This window comes from Microcaecilia unicolor, chromosome 3 (assembly GCF_901765095.1).
Source record: "Microcaecilia unicolor chromosome 3, aMicUni1.1, whole genome shotgun sequence".
NCBI classification, from domain to species: Eukaryota; Metazoa; Chordata; class Amphibia; order Gymnophiona; family Siphonopidae; genus Microcaecilia; species Microcaecilia unicolor.
Window position 1 is genome coordinate 83,095,954 of NC_044033.1, and position 19,666 is coordinate 83,115,619.

Below are 19,666 nucleotides of genomic sequence, written 5' to 3' on the forward strand. Positions count from 1 at the left end.
GCACAGCCATTTACTGCCTCCTTAAGAAAAAGCCACTTTTACCGGCCTCGGCGTGAAGCAATCCCACGTGCCGACGGAGGCCACCTTTTACCACTATTTGGTAAAAGGCTCCACTGGATATATAATCAGGTCATACTGCAAGGCAAATATTCTTGTCTCCTCCAAGAAATAATGGAGAACAGTGCACTCTATTTATGTGCACATCGGATAAGCGCATGCTCTGTTTAACTGCATGCCGTACTTCGGTCCCGTTTTTGGCGCCATCAATTTCTATGGGGACAAACTTCGGTTTAGTGCACCACTGATAAGTGATTCACTTATATGCTTGGTTTAAGACCGCTCCTCTGCAGGAAAGACTCCGCATAAGCGCACGCACGGAATATGGAAGCCGATTGGCACGTGACAAAGGGGCGATAAATTTGAAATCTCATTGGTTAACAGCCACAGGCAGAATAAGTGAAAAAGTTGTTAGAGTGTACACTGGAGTCGTCATCATCGCACAACTGTAAGACTAACACTGGCTGAACGAATAGAAGTTATTAAAAAATTAGAAAACAAAGTCAAGCATCTATTGCAAAAGAATATGGTATCAATCCCAGTCAAATATCACGTATTTTGAAGCAGAAAGATCAGCTTCTGGAAGGCTGGCAAAACAATACAAATCTACACAGGAAACAAACAGGCGGGAAAAGCTAAGGATGTAGAAGATGCTCTTCTTCGGTGGTTTTCTCAAATCAGGAGCAGACAGTTTCCTGTCAGTGGTCCACTGCTTATGGAGAAAGCTAATCAGCTAGCTGAAAGTCTTGGACTAACTGAATTCAAAACCACCACTGGATGGTTGAAAAATGGAAGGAGAGAAACAACATAAAATTCAAGAAACAGCATGGTGAAAAGCTGACTTTGGTACTGAAAATTGGGTTGTTTCAGTTCTTCCTACCATCTTGAACAAGTTTGCACCTCGTGACATTTTCAATGCTGACGAAAACGGTCTCTACTGGCGAGCGATTCCTGATGGAACACTTGCATTCAAACAAGCCAAAACTACAGGAGGTAAAACGTCGAAGGACCGACTGACAATCTTCCTTTGCTGCAATATAGATGGGAGTGAGAAGTTGGAACCACTCATAAGTACATAAGTAATGCCATACTGGGAAAAGACCAAGGGTCCATCGAGCCCAGCATCCTGTCCACGACAGCGGCCAATCCAGGCCAAGGGCACCTGGCAAGCTTCCCAAATGTACAAACATTCTATACATGTTATTCCTGGAATTTTGGATTTTTCCAAGTCCGTTTAGTAGCGGTTTATGGACTTGTCCTTTAGGAAACCGTCCAACCCCTTTTTAAACTCTGCTAAGCTAACCGCCTTCACCACTTTCTCCGGCAACGAATTCCAGAGTTTAATTACACGTTGGGTGAAGAAAAATTTTTCTCCGATTTGTTTTAAATTTACTACACTGTAGTTTCATCGCATGCCCCCTAGTCCTAGTATTTTTGGAAAGCATGAACAGACGCTTCACATCCACCTGTTCCACTCCACTCATTATTTTATATACCTCTATCATGTCTCCCCTCAGCCGTCTCTTCTCCAAGCTGTATAGCCCTAGCCTCCTTAGTCTTTCTTCATAGGGAAGTCGTCCCATCCCCGCTATCATTTTAGTCGCCCTTCGCTGCACCTTTTCCAATTCTACTATATCTTTCTTGAGATGCGGCGACCAGAATTGAACACAATACTCAAGGTGCGGTCGCACCATGGAGCGATACAACGGCATTATAACATCCTCACACCTGTTTTCCATACCTTTCCTAATAATACCCAACATTCTATTCGCTTTCTTAGCCGCAGCAGCACACTGAGCAGAAGGTTTCAGTGTGTTATCGACGACGACACCCAGATCCCTTTCTTGGTCCGTAACTCCTAACGTGGAACCTTGCATGACGTAGCTATAATTCGGGTTCTTTTTTCCCCACATGCATCACCTTGCACTTGCTCACATTAAACATCATCTGCCATTTAGCCGCCCAGTCTCCCAGTCTCGTAAGGTCCTCTTGTAATTTTTCACAATCCTGTCGTGATTTAACGACTTTGAATAACTTTGTGTCATCAGCAAATTTAATTACCTCGCTAGTTACTCCCATCTCTAGATCATTTATAAATATATTAAAAAGCAGCGGTCCTAGCACGGACCCCTGAGGAACCCCACTAACTACCCTTCTCCATTGTGAATACTGCCCATTTAACCCCACTCTCTGTTTCCTATCCTTCAACCAGTTTTTAATCCACAATAGGACATTTCCTCCTATCCCATGACCCTCCAATTTCCTCTGTAGCCTTTCATGAGGTACCTTGTCAAACGCCTTTTGAAAATCCAGATACACAATATCAACCGACTCCCCTTTGTCCACATGTTTGTTCACTCCTTCAAAGAATTGAAGTAAATTGGTCAGGCAAGATTTCCCCACACTCGTATTTGGAAAGAGCAAACAGCCCCGTTGCTTCAAGAATGTTAAGCAACTTCCTGTGTAATACAAGGCTAACGCAAATTCATGGATGACTGGGGAAATTTGGAAACAGTGGTTAAAGACGTTAGACACTAGAATACGGGCACAAAAACGTCAGATTTTGTTGCTTTGTGATAATTGTGCTGCACACAGTGATGATGTTAGGCTGTCTAACGTCAAGGTGGTCTTCCTGCCACCAAACCCTACCTCTCTGATCCAACCTATGGATCAGGGCATAATAGCCAATTTCAAACATCATTATCGGGCTCTTGTGCTACATCGTCTGATGAGCATTATGGATGACCAGGCTGGCAAGGATAAACATGCTGTTGAACTGGCTCGTAATCTATCACTGATGGATTCCCTACATATGCAGAAAGAAGACTGGAATCATGTTACACAGGCAACCATTGTGAACTGCTACAAGCGGGCAAGCTTTGTTAGGGATGTGGAGAGGGACGAAACAGATGCAGTTGTTGCAAACGCGTCAGATGAACAGGCTATTGACATCCCAGCCAGTGTTACTGAAGAAGAGTTTCATCACTACGTAGCTGTTGATTACGATCTACAAACAGCTGACGACAGCACTGATGTCCAGATATGCGCCTACACGCAGGCAACGGCTAATGAAACAGATGATGAAATGAGAAATTCAACAACCTCCTGTCACTTTTGCAAGAGCGCTGGAGAGTCTCAACACCATGCGGGCCTATCTGGAGGCTACTGGATGTCAGTGCTATGACAGTTTTTACCATCTGGCAGACGTAGTCTATGGAACTCATAGACACAAGAGTGTACAGAGGACTATGACTGATTACTTCAAGTAAGCCTAATGTCAGTTAACGGAGACTGTATAAAGTACGTATAATAAACAGTTCTGTACATATGTTTATCAGATGTCAAGCTTCTTTGGGTCACAACGGTTAAGTGCACGCTCCGGTTAACTGCATGTATTATTTTGGTCCCAGACCCTTACACTTAAGTGGATTGCACTGTATTAGAAAAGTCAACCACAAAATGTCTTAAGTTTTTATAAAAAGGAGGTGTATCCCATATTTAGGCAGTACAAGCACAAGTTGGGTCCAGTCAGAACTAAAGGAGCATAGTTTGCAACATGCATGTCTGCAAGTCTGCAAGCCACAGATGTGTGTGGCTCCAAAACAACACTCCAGTCACACACACAAGCCTATTTTCTCTTCGGGAAGTACTCTGCTAAAAAGAGTACAGCCTCATCTGTCACCACCAGTAAAACTAAATGAAAAAGCACAATATACTTCTGGAGTTAAGAGAACAGAAAACCACCTATCCAATTTGATTTTAACTTCTGATGCTCACTATCACTTAAATGAGTTTCTTGAAGCACAGCAAAGAGTTCTCTCTTTTAATGAGACCATGCCCAAAACATTTATTTATTTCTTTTTATTCCTCCAAGGTCATTTCTCAATAATAATAATAATAATACATAAGACACTCTAAAAACCAACATAAGGTTAAATACATTCCATAAAGACTAAACCAGGACAATAAAGAATTAAAGTTTACTGTCTTTTTGTAGCAGAACATCCAAATCTTCCTCTATTTTTACAAAAGGGAACATTCTGGAGGCACTGCTCCGAATCTGCCTCTCTCTGCAGTGAATTAAGGAAGGGTGGGCCTGAGGCCGATTTGAGGGTGTCTCCTCTAGTGGCTAGAGGGCTTCTTCCTGCTTTCAGCTAGAAGATGTTCTTGTGAGAGTAGAGGTTATGCAGGATACTAGGGTCTCAGGAGGCAGCACCAGGGGAGCAGCTTTCCTTATGACTAACTAGGTTATAATGTGTGTGGGGGGGGGGGGGGAATTTTTGCTCTTAAGCAGTCCAGGCTTAAACAAAGTTATGAGTTTTGCTAAAGGATAAGGAGGCAACTGACTGGAGACCTAGCTAAGAGTGGTTGATGCTCAAGGCAAGTGACCCAGGGCACAAAAAAAGGGACCCATCAGAGACAGGCTGCAAACAGAATGTAGAACTGATAAGGTGCATCCCAGCTATACCACCAAATGGCCCAGGGCAGCAGTATGAGGGGCCATTCTACCCTGTACATCCTGAACACAAAAGAAATTCCTTTTAAGTTTAAATTTTTTTTATTTATTTATTTAAATAAACAATACAAAAGGAAGAGAAAAGCCAAAAGCAGGAAACAAACCATAAACAAAAGTGGGAACACTGAGGAATCATAACTAGAAAATGCAAGCAAATCACATCCGCATTAACAAGAGAAAGAGTGCAAAACAAGAGGACTCCAAACCAAGGTGATAGCACAACCAATACATATAGAAAACCCAAGACAATATCCAAAAGAAAGAATCAGTTTGTGTAGAGTTATAGCAAATCAGTGTCTTAATATATTGATTACTAGCTGCCAAATTATCAATCACAGGTAATTGGTTAAATTTACATCGTGTCAGGTATCCTGCTCAAAGCAGTACTGAGATGTGAAATGTGAATGCTCTTACGTTTATATAGACCACTAGTGTGAAAGGCCCGTTTCAGAGAGGAATGAAACGGGCGCTAGCACCACTTACCCCCCCCCCCCCAATGTCTGCGCTGCCACTGTCCCCCTCGCCCTCACCAAGTCGCCACCGCTGCTCCCCCCTCTCCGTGCGGCCAGCAACTGTCTCCATCCACAGAGGCGGCGCGGCGGTCCAAAATCAGCATCAGGTGTTTTAACGAAGCAGGCGAGGCACCGCAGGAGGCCATCAGGACTGGCAGTTGGCTGTGCAGCCGGTCCTTGCGCCTGGACGTCAGTGCCCCTGGAGAAGGACCCTGTAGGAGTGACGTGAGGCGAGAGGAGCGGCTGCAGAGCTGTTTACAGGAAGCTGATGTTGATTTTGTTGGTCCGGTACTGCAGCTTCGGGCAGAGATCGGAGCGGCACGGCAGGTCTGTTGGGTGTGTGTGTGGGCGGGACTGGAGGGAAAGTTGCTGGGCGGAGGGAGAGGGGGGAGTGGCGGCGACTTGGGAGAGGGGGTGTAGGGTGAAAAAGGCTCGTTTCTGACACAAATGAAACGGGTGCTAGCAAGCTTGGTCTCGGAGTGTGTATGTTTGTGAGAGGGTGTGTGGGATTGACTGTGTGAGAGAGCGAGTGAATGTGCGAGTGTGTGTGTGTGACAAAGAGTGAGTCTGGGTGCGAGTGTGTCTGTGAGAGAGTATGTGTGTGAGGATGACAGTGTGTTTGTTTGAATGAGTATGTGAGACACTGAGTGTGAGAGAGTGTGTTTCACACAGATACACTGTGTGTGAGAGAGTGTGTGTGTTTGTGTGAGACAGAGTGTGAGAGTATGTGTGCGATACACAGACTCTCTGTGAGACCGAGAGAGTGTATGAGGCAGAGTGTGTGTGACTGTGTGACACATAGAGAGTGAATGTGATACAGTGTGAGACATAGTGTGAGAGTGAGAGAGAGGAAGACACTGAGAGTGTGTGTGTGACTGTGTGACACATAGAGAGTGAATGTGATACAGTGTGAGACATAGTGTGAGAGTGAGAGAGAGGAAGACACTGAGAGTGTGTGTGTGACAGAGATGCCTGTCCCCTCAGGACCCCCTCCCAGGTCTCAGGACCCCCTCCCCCTCTGCGTTCCCCTCCCTTGTGGTCTCAGGACCCCCTGCCTCTCCCCCCCTCTGCGTGGTTGGCAGCACCGTGTGTGTGTGTGTGTGAGAGAGAGAGATTGAGTCTGGGTGTGAGTGTGTGAGAGTGAATGTGTGTGTGATTGTTATCTCTCCCCTGCCCCCCTCCATCCACCCATCTATTCTCCTGTCTCCCCTGCGCCCCCTCCAACTACCCAGCGATTCTCCTCTATCCCCTGTCCCCCCTTTTGCCATCCATCGATTCTCCTCTCCCCTGCAGAGTGAATGTGTAGAAAGAGTGTTGTTGGCTTCTGAAAGTGGCAAGCCTGTCTGAGTCCTGCGCTTTATATGTAACTGACAGCAGCAGCAGTCTGGAAAATAGGGCATACAGAAGAGGTCTGTTGTCAAGAAAAGCATCAAGTAACTCCCATTTCTCTGTACACCAGTTTTACGGTTTCCATTCGCAAGGGCTATTTAATGCTAGTTCTCCGGTGAAGGGAGAGAATAAGCAGAGAGAGGCAGAGATGCAAGTCCCTGGTGTTGCTTTAACTGTAAAGGGAGGGAGAGAGCGGTTGACCTTCCCTGCACTCATTTTCTCTGACATTGCAACTGAGAGGAAGGGGGTTCAGTGCTCTGAGATCCTCAGCCATGGTCTGGCGAGACAGCGGGGGGGAGGGGAGCAGGCCGGGCAACAGAGTCAGCAGGAGAGCAGCAGATTGCAGCTTGCTGGCTATGTTTGAGTGAGTCCAATTTCCACTCAAAAGGTCAGTTTAATGCTAGTTCTCGGCGGAGGGAGAGAATAAGCAGAGAGAGGCAGAGTTGCAAGCCCCTGGTGTTGTTTTAAATGTAAATGTAAGGGGGGGGAGGGAAGAAGTAAGGGGGAGGAAGGGTGTTCTGTGCTTTGAGATCCTCAGCCATGCCCTGACGATACAGCGGGGGGAGGGGAGCAACCCGGGCAGCAGAGTCAGCAGGAGAGGAGCTTGTTTCCCTACTCCTTACTCCTGCCTGTGATTCGTGAAACCAGATATCTACACCAACATGCAAAACGGAAGTGAGGCTTCATTAGAACGTTGGTAGTGCCTTTTATATATATAGATAACCTTTTATTAATATTTGTCTTTAGACTCCTGAAGCAGGCCTGTGGCCGAAACAAAGTGCTGTGTCAAGTCTCTAATAAAATCATTTTAGACCCAAGACTGTTGTCCTGGTCTCTTGAGTTTGTGGTCCATCCCCCATAGCCTTTTCACTTCTGTGTACCTTTTGTGGTATTTTGGAATTCTTCCACCCAGGTGGACCTTCACTGGACTGAAGACCATGTTGCAGCCTTGCAAATCTCTTCAATGAAGACTGACCTCAAGTGGGCTACCGACATCACCATAGCTCTAACATTATGAGCCTTGATATGACAAATCAACAGTCAGCCAAGCCTGGGCATAATTGAAAGAAATACAATTTGCCAGCCAATTACAGATTGGGCATTTCCCAATGGTGCCCCCTATCCTGTTGGGATCAAAAGAAACAAAAAGCTGGGTGGACTGTCTGAAGGGCCTAGTCCGCTCTAAGTAAAAGGCCAGTGCTCGCTTGCAGTCCAAAGTGTGCAGTGCACTTTCACTAGGATGGACTTGAGGTTTGGAAAAGAATGTTGACACAACAATGAACTGGTTCAGGTGGAACTCCGACACAACCTTAGGCAGGAACTTAGGTGTGTGCAGAGAACTACCTAATTGTGATGAAAACAGTGTAATGTGGATCCACCACTAGGGCCTGAAGCTCACTGACCCTGTGAGCTGAAGTAACAGCCACCAAAATTAAGACATTTCAGGTCAAGTACTTCAGATGACAGGAATCGAGTGGCTTAAAAGGAGCTTTCATCAGCTGGGTGTGGACAACATAGAGGTCCCATAACACAGGCGGAGGCTGGACAGGGGGCTTTTTTTCAAAAGGAAACAACTACAGGCTGTCCTGTGATGGTACTAACTAATCACACTAAGCTGAACCCTTACAGAGTTGGTCTTGAGACCAGACTTGGAGAGGTATAAAAAGGGCAAGAAAGAGGATCTAGAGCCTTGCCATCACACCAGATGCAAACCTCCTCCATTAAAAAGAGTGACACCTCTTAGTGGAATCTTTTCTGGAAGCCAGCAAGACCTTGGAGACACCTTCAGGAAGATGAAAGGAAGCAAATTCTAAGCTCTCAACATCCAGTCAGTGAGGGCCAGAGTCTGGAGGCTGGAATTTAGAAGAGATCCCTTATTGTGCACTATACGGGTCAGAAAACACTCCAATTTCCAAGTTTCTTTGGAGAACAACTCCAGAAGAAGAGGGAACCAGAACTGCTGGGGCCAGTATGGAGCGATCAGGGTTATGGTTCCTTGATCTGGCTTGAGTTTCAACAAAGTCTTCCCCACAAGAAGGATGGGAGGATACGCATACAGAAGACAAGTCCCCCAATGAAGGAGGAAGGCATCTGACGCTAGGCTGTCATGTGCCTGGAGCCTGGAACAGTACTTAGGGGCTTTGTGATTGAACTGAGTGGTAAAGAGATGCACCAAGGGGGTGGCCCACACTCGGAAGATCTAACAAGCAACGCCCATGCTGAAGGAACACTCGTGCGGTTGCATGACCCTGCCCAGTCTATCGACCAGGGTGTAGGATTTGGCCGCCAGGAAAGTGACCGTAAGGAGCATCGCCCAGTGCCACATCCAGATGGCCTCCTGACTCATTGGACATGATCTGGTACCCCCCCCCCCCCCTGCCGCCGCTTGTTGTAGTACACTGCAACCCGATTTGTCTGTTTGACTGAGTAATAGTTGGTTGAACAGATGATCTTTGAAAGCCTTTAGAGTGTTCCAGATTGTCATAATTCCAGAAGGTTAATGTGGGGATCTGTCTCCTGGGCTGACCAAGCACCTTGAGTGTGAAGCCATTCTAACTGAGCTCCCCAGCCCAAATAGATGCATCCTCAACAGCACCTTCTGGGGCTTAGGAATTTGGAATGAAAGTCCCACAGTCCAATTGGATCGAATTGTCCACCAAAGCAGAGACTGAACCAACTCTGATGTCACTCGGATGGCATCCATTAGGTTCCCCAAGGTTTGGTGCCACTGGGAAGTCAGGGTCCACTGGGCAATTTTCATGTGAAGACGTGCCATGGGTATAACATGGATGCTGGAGGCCACGTGGCCTAACAACCTCAATACATGTCAAGCTGGCTAGCTCAGACGAGTGACAAGAATGTCCACCCTCGACACAGGGAGAAAAGTCCGCGCCTGCTGTGTGTATAACAGGGCTCCTATGAACTCCAATTGTTGAACACGACGTAGATAGGCTTGGGGTAGTTTAATATGAACCCTAGTAGCTCTAACATCTATATAGTTCTCCACATGGACTCCTGAGAACTGTCCTTTAATGTGCTCTTCACCAGCCAATCGTCCAGATAGGGGAACACATGGACTCCCAGCCTGCACAGTTAAGATGAGACTACTGCAAGACACTTGGTGAGGACCCTGAGAGCCAACACGAGGCCAAATGACAGCACGCTGTACTGGAAGTGATGTGTCCCCAGCAAAAATCAAATTTATTTCACGTGACCAGGAAATACCATGATGTGAGTGTAAGCATCCTTAAGTCCACAGAGCACAGCCAATCATTTCCTGAATCATGGGGAGAAGAGTGCCCAGGGAAACCATCCTGAATTTTTCTTTGATCAGGAATTTGTTCAGGGCCCTGAGGTCTACAAGGGGACACATCCCCCCTGTTTTTTTGGGCACAAGGAAGTACCTGGAATAGAATCCTGCCCTTCTTCCCCTAGTAGAATAGGCTCAACAGCATGGCCTTTAGAAGGGCGGAGAGTTTCTCTCCAACTACTTCCTTGTGAAGAGAACTGAAGTGAGATGCTCACGGTGGGCAATTTGGTGTTTCTGTTGTCAATGCAAGGCATAACCAAGACGGACTATTTGAAGAACCCACCAGTCGGAGGTTACAAGGGGCCAGATTTCCTAGAAAAACATTCAGGCTCCCCTAACCGGCAAGTCATCTGAGACGGTCACTTTTACTGCAGGTATGCTCTGCTGGAGCAATCAAAAGCTCATCCACAGCTTCAACTGGAAGTTGGTTGGGCCTTGGGCGCATGTTGTTGACGAGAACAAACACACTGGGACTAAGCATGCTGAGGCTGGTGAGAATGAGCATACATCGCTGAGAGTAGTTGGGTCCCCTCTTTGACTTGCCCAAAAAACTCCTGAATGAGAAGGAAAGTGCAGAACACGTAAGTGGGAGAGAGTATCAATGGTGTCCGTGTGTTTCTTGATGAGGTCAGGGACCTCCTCCACCTTGTCTCCAAAAAGATAATTCCCCCCCCCCCCCAGCAAGTGGTGTCTCCCAACCTCTGCTGGCCCACAAGGTCCAAGTTAGAGATGCGCAACCATGAGAGTCTGCATCTCTCTATACTCTGGGCAGAGAGCCCAGATGCCACATCAAAGATGTCATAGGCGCCCCTGGCCAAGAACTTATGACATGTCTTCTGCTGCTTGAACAACTGGCGAAGAGATTCGGCCTGCTCCTGTGGAAGAGAACCTGCCAAACAGACATACTGCACTCCAAGGTCCACAAGTATAGGCTCGTATACAGCTTGTAAGACTGAATACTGGAGATGAGCGTAGAAGCCTGATAAATCTTCCACCCAAAAGAATCAGGGTTCTACCTTCACTGCCAGGGGGTGCTGAAGCAAAGTCTCTAGAACTCCTGGCTCGGTTTCCACCACCAAGGAGTGACGAGGCAACTGGGGCATATCATACCCAGGGGAACTCTGGATCTGGTACATCGTGTTTATCTTCTTAGGGAGAACAGGGACCAACATAGGCGACTCCCAATTATTCACCTGAACGTCCTGCAGGATCTTGTGAAGCGGGACCATCATAGCCTCTCTAGGAGGGAAATTATCTAGGATCTCGAACATCTCAGCACTGGGCTCATCCTCTCTCCTATACCAAGGCAAAAAAAAATCCTTACTGTTCCAGATTTGGCACACACAACTGCTCTGAAAAGGAAAACCTTCCACTCCTTGCAACAAGAATTAAAAGATACTGGTGCTCGATACAGTCTAACGTACCCAGCTAAAATCAGAGTTACATATCACAACACAACATTCGTTGATCCAGAAATTTAAGATCATGGCTGCACCAGACTAAAGCTGTTTCAATTCTAAAAATATGTATCCTGTTTTCAAATGTTTCTGTATGCACTGTTTAAAGACTGGATAATCTTTCTTCCTTCTGTTTCCATAGAACGGATAACTTAAGAAGACTGAAAGGCATTACTTCTAATACCTCAGTTTTCAAGTTCCTTTGTTTAAATTCAAACATAAATAAATTGGTTTTAATCATTTCTATAATGATTTGGAAGCGCATTTTCAAAGCATATAGGGGCCCTTTTACTAAGCCGCACTAAAAAGCGGCCAGCGCTGTTAGCGCTCGGGCTTACTATGAGCTGCGGCCACTTAGCACAGCGGTAAAATGGCTACATCTGTATATTTTTCTGTAATGGCCATGCGCTAATTTCCCAATTAGCTCATGGCCATTATCGTCAACTATTTTGTAGGCACAAAAAGCTCCCGTGCTAACCTGGCGCTAATTGGGCAGTGTTTGGCAATGTGCCCGTGCTACCCGATTAGCGCAGAGCACGCCTACTCTCTATTATCAAACCTCTTGAAGTAAAACATAAAAACTTACTTTTTATTGTGGTTTCAGCAAGTGCTGAAGGTAAAATTATGCCTTACCTGCTGATAATTTTCTTTTCTTTAGTGGCAGCAGATGAATCCAGGAACTGGTAGGTTGTGTCCATCTACCAGCAGGTGGAGATAGAGATTACAAAGCTGAATGAAGTCATACCAGTTGGCCAGTTCCTCCTTCACTTTAGTACATATCTCATTACCAAGAAGAATCAGACAAGAAACCAGGAAGCCTTCCTCACCAAACAAACCCAACAGAAACTCGGCAGTCCAACGTAGGGAAATCACGACTACGATGGACTCCCCTTCAGTGGTTTCTGTTCTCTCTCTCTCTCTTTTTTTTTTTGTTGTTGTTGTGAAGCTAAAAACCAGAACAAGAACAGACAGGAGAAACAATTGTGGCTGACAGAGGGCGGGATCCTGGATTCATCTGCTCCCACTAAAGGGAAGAAAATTATCAGTAGGTAAGGCATAATTTTACCTTCCTTAGCATATGCAGCAGATGAATCCAGGAACTGGTGGGATGTACCAAAGCAATCTCCAATTAGGGTGGGAAGTCGCCGCTCCCCGAGAGAGAACCGCTGCTGCAAAGGCAGCATCCAAATAGTGAAAACACACCCGTTCCACCCAAGAGGTAGAAAGCAACCTTGTGGATCGAGCCTGCAATGCCACTGGTGGAACGCAACCTTTGAAAACATCCACAGAATTAAAGTATCTGCAATCCAACGAGAAAAAGAAAATCTGATCATAATCAATGAGAAAGATGATCTGAACGCTGAAAAAAAACTGCAACATCTGCGAATGCCGGAGAACCTCCGAACATCCAAAACACGAAGAGCCGCGTACTCCATGTGAAAATCCCCTCCCGAAAGGAGGGAGGAAAAAAGGCTGAAAAAGAAGAAAAACCAAACCACAGACGAAAAGAAAAGGAGGAACTGAATGAAAGGTCATTCCAGACTCAGCAAATTGCAGCAAAATAGCTCGGCATGGCTGTGCTGAAAATTAAGACACTCTGCATGCTGAAGAATAGGCAACCAAGAACACCACTCATGAGTAAGCCCCCAAGCAAAGCCTTCTGCAAAGGATCAAAAAGAGTCCGAAGCAAAGCTTGGTATTGAAGGAGGCCAAAGCTAGGATTGGAGGACAAGAACGAAATTTCAGGGCGAACAAGATCACAGCAGTGGAGGAGCAAAGTACTCTGCAAGAAATGCACCACATCCGGGTGAGAAACCAGAGAAGAGTCCAACACGCTCTCCTAGAAGCAAGCTACCGCCACCTGCACAAGCGAAATAAAGGCCACGCCCTTCTGCAACCCATCCTGCAGAAAATGAATCACTGAGTAACAGACGCCCGCAAAGGGGATCACACAAAGGACCGCAACCATGCCTCGCTACCGCCACCTGCACAAGCAAAATAAAGGCCATGCCCTTCTGCAACCCATCCTGCAGAAAGAAATGAATCACTGAGGAACAGACGAACGCAAAAGGGACCACACGAAAGACCGCAACCATGCCTCAAAATATCCTCTACACCCGAAACTATGTGGTAGAAGAGGACCGCATACAAGCTTACAAAGAGCAGAAATCACTGTCTCTGAAGAACTCTATTCTTCAGAGTCAACCTCTCAAAAAACTAGGCCGTAAGACCCAAGTGAGAGAGATCCTTCACTCTGTAACAGACTGAAGGAAGAGCCTGGAGCTAAATAGAATCTAAAATGGAGGTGCCACCAGGAGCCACACTAGATCTGCATACCAAGGGTGCTAAGGCCAATCCGGAGCTAACAGAACGACCCAACCCTGGTGGCGAGCGATCCGAAAGAATTCGGCTGCAGAGAGGCCACGGAGAAAACACACTAATGAAGAATGTCCTGTGGCTACAGAAGCAGCTGATCAACCAGACCTGCTGAATTGCTCTCTTTCCGATGCCAGAAGGTACATCAATGTCCAGCCAGGACAGCATCAAATCTACCTCTGGAGCTCTCTACCTGAGGCCAACTGGAGAAGCCCTGGTGTAGAAAAACCATTCCGCCAAAACCAAAAGATGGCAGAAAAGGAGAACTCACCGTAGGAAAAGCCCGAAATGTGTGCCACAGAGAAACAGAACACAAGGTCTTCTGGCCCCCCATGGGGCGACACGCCCAGGAGGCAAGGGCCCAACTCAGAGTCCCACCCTGTCAAAGAAGAAGCCATCGCCATCGACTTCTCTGACGGTTCAAACACTGCCTGGGCTACGTGTCCAGAAAGGCTAGAAGACGAACAGCACCAAAAGCAGATACAGGAAGGAGAACACCCATACCATTTCCTGTGCCATCCACCGGCCCCAGAAGCGGGAAAAAAAAAAAGGATACAAAGGACTCTTGAGCCCGAAAAGCTTGCATCTGTGGCAACCACCATCCACTGGAGAGGCGCCAAGGTACCCCTTCCGCAGAAAGGAATTGTGAAGCCACCAGTTCATGCACAGCAGTGTTGAGAACAGCCATGGAAGATGCCATTGACACTCCTGGGCCATAGGTGACTACCTGCAGAGAAGCGAGATCTGTAGAAGTCGCCTAGAGCACAACCCACGGACTTACTTCAACAAAAGGCCATCACAGAGTCCAAAATTTGACCAGAGTGCCAGACCAGAGGACTCGATGCCCCGTGCAGACTGCGCACTTGAGCAGGAAGCTAGACCCTTCCATCCTCGGTGGCTCATCCAAAGGGTGACCACCCAGCCTAAGGACTCCAACAGTGAGAAGACCAGAGGAGAGATAGACTGACTCCCAGCAGCCGAGTAGAACAGAGTGCACCCAGAAGCCGTCCTTGTGGAGAAAGCACCACACTCCAAAACCTAGAAAAAGGAGCGTGAGGCCGTATACATGCTGAAAAGCAAAGCCTGGAACTAAGCCTGAAGGCTCAGAACGGCCAACTGGAGAAACAGCAGAAGAGTGGACCACAGAGGAAAGAGCAGAAATGCTTCCCAGAAGAGAAGTGTCTGGCAGAGAGCTAAATAGAAGTAGCTCCACAAAACAGCTAGTGGAAAGGGTCACAAGGAACTCTCCTGGCTGTACCACCAAAAAGACAGATTTGAGAGTTTCCCTGCAAAGAGGTTGCATGCAGACAACACTGATTCACTTTCCGTACGTAGAAAGAAAATGAGGCAAACAGAAGCCCCTTACAGAGGGGCCACGAAGAAAATCAAAATCTTCCCAAATTAACTTCTGGTGGGGGCACAGAAACCACCGCCCCAAGAACCAGCAGCGTCTTCATTGTGACCACGACTGTCGCCCGTTTGGAGGCCGTGGCACAATGGAACTCCAGAATGCTGAGGTTTAGGTGGCTGCACATGACCACATATCATGAACCCACAAGTCTCTGGACTAATCTGTGGGATGCTATGGAAATTTATTTAAACCCACGTTCCAGAGCTTAACTATTTGTTGAGTGAAATAATAGTGATGGTATGAAAAGGTCTGGTTGAATAACTCTCCATTTAATCATCACTTAGCCATGTGGAAACATTACATTGATGACGTGTTTATGGTATTGTATGGTGATTCAATATCTCTCGATCGGTTCATGCTTTGGCTCAATTCCCGTCATTTAAACATTAAATTCACATATGAATTTTCCACTAATAATGTGCATTTCTTAGACATTGATGTCATTATTATTAACCACAAATTTAATACCAAGATTTACAAAAAATCCACTGATAGAAATACATTTCTCCAATATCAAAGTTGTCACCCCATAAATCTGAAGAACAGTCTGCCTTTCTCGCAGTTCTTAAGGTTCAAAAGGGTCTGCGAGAACAAGGCAGACTAAGATTTGTGCTAGGAATTTCCAAAAAGACCTAGTCAGGCGTGGTTACCCTGACAGGGTGGTCAAAAAAGCATACAAATGGGTGAAACATAACAACAGAGACCTTCTTCTTCAAGGTTCCTCACGATCACGTACGGATTGTAATGGCATCAATACCTTTGTAATACAATTTCCTAAAGGTGGAGACAGCATGAGGAACATTATCAAACACAATTGGACCATCATGCAATCCCACTCTATTCTACATAACCAACAGGTCAGGATTGCTTTCTCCAGAACACGCAATCTCAAAGAAATCATCAGTCCAGCTAATTTACCTCCCTTGACTCAAAACATAGAAGCGGGTGGACATAAAAAATGTCATCATTACTCTTGAAATAAATGAGTTCAGGAATCCTGCTGATGGTAAAAGACAAATTGCATCAACGCACGGTTTGTCAATCAACACGTCATTTACATTCTTGCATGCCCTTGCCAAAAATTTTACGTAGGGAAGACCAAACGACTGTTGCATCATCGCATTATTGAACACCGTTCATGTATTAAACTGAATTTAAAAAAGGTGCTCCAGTAGCAGCGCATTGCCATGACAAGGGCCATGATTTTGATTCCCTCAGATGTTTTGCTATTGATCATACTACTACTTAACATTTCTAAAGCGCTACTAGGGTTACGCAGCGCTGTACAATTTAACATAGAAGGACAGTCCCTGCTCAAAGAGTTTACAATCTAAAGGACACGTGAACAGTCAGTCTGATAGGGGCAGTCAAATAGGGGCAGTCTGGATTTCCTGAAAGAGTTAGGTGCCAAACGCAGCATTGAAGAGGTGGGCTTTAAGCAAAGACTTGAAGATGGGCAGGGAGGGGGCTTGGCGTAAGGGCTCGGGAAGGTTGTTCCAAGCATAGGGTGAGGCGAGGCAGAATGAGCGGAGCCTGGAGTTGGCGGTGGTGGAGAAGGGTAATGAGAGGAGGGATTTGTCCTGTGAACTGAGGTTTCGGGCGGGAACGTAAGGGGAGATGAGGGTAGAGAGGTAGTGAGGGGCAGCAGACTGAGTGCATTTGTAGGTAAGAAGGAGAAGCTTGAACTGAATGCGGTATCTGATTGGAAGCCAGTGAAGTGACCTGAGGAGAGGGGTGATATGAGTATATCGGTTCTGGTGGAATATAAGACATGCAGCAGAGTTCTGAACAGATTGAAGGGGGGATAGGTGGCTAAGTGGGAGGCCGGTGAGGAGTAAGTTGCAGTAGTCAAGGTAATGAGAGTGTGGACGAGAGTTCGGGTGGTGTGTTCACAGAGGAAAGGGCGAATTTTGCTGATGTCCCTCACAATATTCGTAGAGGGGACAGAAATAAGATCTTGATCAGAAAACAACAGAAGTGGATTTACACACTACAGTCCCTGGAACCACATGGTTTAAATTCACAAATAGAATGGTCAGTATTTTTCTAACGCATCATTAAATGGTTATATTATCCCATTTAGTGTTGTTGCTGTCAATCTATCTTGTGCTATAAATAGCGTAACAGTCCTTCTGGTCGGTGCTTTCACTGCCGGTGTCACATGAGTGGTGGATGCTATTTTGTAAGGTTAGTACCTGTGGATTTTTCTACCTCACCGCAGATTATCTTTTAGCTACAGCTTTCACCATAAATGTTTATGTGATTTTTTTTGTGGTACTATTGTTCTAATTTCAGGCATCGTGAATCAAGTAATAATGTTACTTAGCTTTTTCAATCAAGCCCAACTTGGCCCCCTGAGGAAGCTTACATTATATAGTGAAACGGTGAGCCCCGTTGGGCTTGATTGAAAAAGCTAAGTAACATTATTACTTGATTCAGCAACTATTTAGCATCACGATTCAGATTATCATCATTTACAGGGTATAGTGAACCCTACACGTAGCTCTCATCTACATACAAGTGGAGTATTTTGACCAGTGATAAAAACGGAGTCAAAATTACGCTGGCATTTGATTGCATTGCGTACATTGTTGCCAAGCGGTGACTACTAAGGTCCTTTTCTCCACGTTAAACAAAAAAAAGAAAGCTACACACTTGTCACCACACACTCTTTAATTATTGGGTTAGTTTAGCTCATTACCATTACAAAAACAGAATAATCCATTTGTGTATCTAAAAGGTAAACTTCTATAAAACAGATATGATTCTATGTGCCCCAATGAAAAGACAGCTTAATTCTCTTCCATTTAATTTCAATATATTCCATCATTTTTATAACACCAGGCTTCCCATGGCAGATTACAACAGTTAAGATGAAGCCATCAGGAAACTGGATATCCTCACTGAAATCTGGCCATCTGTATTGTATGGAAAACAGTGAAGAAACATGACAACAAACTAGAGTTTATAATTGCTGTTTCTACCAACTAGAATAATTTTTGAAGCTGTTTTAGTGATATTCGGTTGTTATTTTTCCTCTCCACCTTTTAAGGCACTGCCTATCCAATTGAAACCGCTTTAGACTTGTTACAGATGGACCAACAATGAAGCACGACAACGTGGATGCAGCAACTCATATTTGCTTTGAGTGAATGACAATGACGGCTGCGCAAGGGAGTCGAAACAGATTAACCAACTTGGCTTGCTTACAGTGGACTAGACAAACTCACTTCCACTCCTATTTATTAAACATCCTTGTTCACGCCAGTACTCAATTCTCTTGCCTCTTTAGACTCTGGAAGAGAGAAGGCACCAGTAGGGGGAAGGGAAGAGTGAGAACGTTGAATACAAGGAGAAGGGCAGATGATATACTCAGGGGGCAAAGAAACCAAGTCACACGCACTAGGTGTGTGACACGCATTCGGCTGTACTCATACTCTCACACGCCAAGCACATCCCGTCACACGCATTCGAGGATCGGGGGGGGGGGGGACCGGTCTCCTCGCATTCGGAGATCGGTCTCCCCTCCCCGTGAACTGCCATCTCTCCCACTATCTTCCACTCTTCTCCTTGTCCACGACACAGTACCTCTTCCTCATACCCCCCCTCCCCCCCAAGCAAACTCATACCTGAGGTCGCCCACTAACAATCCCACAGGTTTCCTTCTCCGGTGCCCCGTCCCCTATGATATACACATTCCGTTTTATTCAACCTCCTTGCTTCTCTCCCTTGCATCCCACCTTGCCGGAAACAGGAAGCTGCGTCAGAGCCAAGGGGGACAGATATATGCGAGCGAGCGCCGAGCGCTGCACTTCGTTCTGAAATCGGAATCTGTTGATGAGGCAGTGTCTATACAGTAATGCTCCGCAAAAGTATGCAAGGATATTCATGTAGCAGCTACTTTACGAATATCTATGGGAGAAGCTCTGTGAAAATTCGCTTTTGTACTAGCCATAGTCCGAAGACGATGAGCCGTGTCATGAGGAATCTGTATTTTCATAGGAAAAGATACAAGCTGCTATCCACTGTGACAGGTTGAGGCAGATACCGCTGCAGTAGAGAAAATAATAACAGAGATGGGCGGCCTGGGGATGTTGTGCTAGTTAAATAAATGGTAAATGCTAGCACACAATCTAAAGTATGCAATCGATGTTGGTTAGCATCAGTGTGAGCAGATACAAAATACTGGAAGTGTTCTGGATTGATTTAAACGAAATGGAGACACCACCTTAAGAAGACATTTCTGGTGTCTAAAGAGATTTGTAGTAAATTTTTCCATACTATATTCAGCGCAGCCGCACTTGCTTTCTGCCGGGGGGGTGGGGGTGATACAACGATGCTTTTATAGTCAGACGATTTGTGTCCAAGGGCACACTAATATCCATGTGCCAGCACCATCAGAGGTCACCTGATCTACTGACGCATGCGTGTGACGATCTCCCCGTGCAGCCTGCCACCCCTGCATCATATTGGGCAGAGAGCGTATTGCGGCTGGGCTTGGGCTGTATTATTGAAGGGAGGACTGGTAGAACTTGTTGCATAGTGCTGTTTGTCTCCAAAGCCGTAAGTGTTAAATAATGCATCGGGAGTTGTTGTTTTTTTTTAATTCGCGCTGGTTGGGTAGTTAAGGACCGACTA

At 46.0% G+C, this 19,666-nt stretch overlaps 1 protein-coding gene across 2 annotated transcripts in view; it reads right to left on the minus strand.

Moving 5' to 3' along the window:
- Positions 1-18,762, minus strand: part of LCLAT1 (lysocardiolipin acyltransferase 1) — a 536,959-nt gene extending 518,197 nt beyond the window's left edge. For both annotated transcript variants that reach the window (XM_030196117.1, XM_030196118.1), the window contains exon 1: positions 18,658-18,762. The gene's annotated coding sequence lies outside the window, so the exon portion shown is untranslated. The remainder of the gene's footprint in view (positions 1-18,657) is intronic.
- Between the last annotated feature and the right edge of the window lie 904 nt (positions 18,763-19,666).